Source organism: Penaeus vannamei, chromosome 38 (genome assembly GCF_042767895.1).
Source record: "Penaeus vannamei isolate JL-2024 chromosome 38, ASM4276789v1, whole genome shotgun sequence".
Classification (NCBI taxonomy): domain Eukaryota; kingdom Metazoa; phylum Arthropoda; class Malacostraca; order Decapoda; family Penaeidae; genus Penaeus; species Penaeus vannamei.
The window spans coordinates 12,199,702-12,201,195 of record NC_091586.1 but is presented as its reverse complement, the minus strand read 5'-3'; positions in this window follow the sequence as shown (position 1 = coordinate 12,201,195).

The window sequence follows — 1,494 nt, the reverse complement described above, 5'->3', positions numbered from 1 at the left end:
AATAAGTGGCCAGATCATTTCAGATCCTGTTGGGGTGGGGGAGCATTGGGCTGAATATTTTGAGCAGTTTTACCAAGTTGATCCACCATCAGTTAACTTGGATGCGATTAGTGTCACCGTTGCTGGAACCACCTATCAGCGAGGATCCACCTTCCCCAACTTAAATCAAGGGGGTGGTCTCCAAGCTGAAGAGTGGTAATGCAGCGGGTATCTGTGGTATCCCAGTTGAACTGTCAAAGGCTGGTGGTGAACCTATGTTGTGGGGTTTACATCCTGTACTGGCTGCCATCTGGCAGTCTGGTACCATTCCCCCTGACCTGTTGAGGTGTGGTTATCCCTCTCTGGAAGGGAATGGGAATGGAGGGGACTGCATCAGTTACCGTGGCATCACACTGCTGAGTGTACCAGGCAAGGTTCTTGCTCACATCATTCTGAGATGTATCAGAGACCAACTGCTGAGGCACCAACAGCCGGAGCAATCTGGATTCACTCCTGGTAAGTCCACAATAGACCGTATCGTGGTGCTCTTGGTCATTGTAGAACGCTGTCGTGAGTTCAGGCATAGGAACGCAGGAGTGATGCTGTGTCCTTGCACCAACACTTTTCAATACATGCATGGACTGGGTACTGGGCAAAGCTACTGTCCAAAGTCATTGTGGTTATAGATACATTTAGCTATGCATCTCTCTCTCCGTGCACAAATATATATATATGTATATATATATATATATATATATATATATATATATATATATATATATATATATATATATATGACATTTAAATATGGATGAAGGCCTCCAGAAAACAGGAAGTGGTTATGATATGATACGTTGCCATGTCTATGTATTCTATTTTGAATATAGTAAAGCTTTGTGCCCAGTAATAGTAAACCAATCATGGGCAATATGTTTCTTTTGTTATTCGTTCTGGACTGGGTTAATTTGAGGAAAGGGCCTGTTGCTAGGAGGAAAGCTGGCAACATCAGACCGCGTTGGAGGGCGGAGGGGCCACAGAAACCTCGGTCCGTGGACACCACTCCTTCCAGGTAAGCTGTAGACATGCTCCTCTTTGAGGGTGGAATTAACGGTTAAATTAAAGTGTCGAGGAGATGTTAACATGTGTAATAGTGGGGGGAAAGTGCAGATGTATATGTGTGTGCTGTATAATGAGTTGGTCTGTGGGCACCACTCCCTCCAGGAACCAGAACAGAAGCTGGAGCCAGCCGGTTGGGGATGCTACTCGTGGCGGTCATTTTTGGGCCTGGCGGCACCCGAGGAGAGGACCCAAATGGATACCCCCCTTTGAACCATCAGAGTGAGGATCTCGTCGGAGAGGATAGATCCAGATAGGCAGATATCAGGACAATGATAAATCAGGTGGGGCAGTGCCAGTTATTGGGAGAATTAGGTAACTTTTGGGAGTCGGTCTCATGAACAGTTTGTTTTGTTATTTTTCACTCTCTCCCCAGTCCAGCCATCATTCTACCGTCAT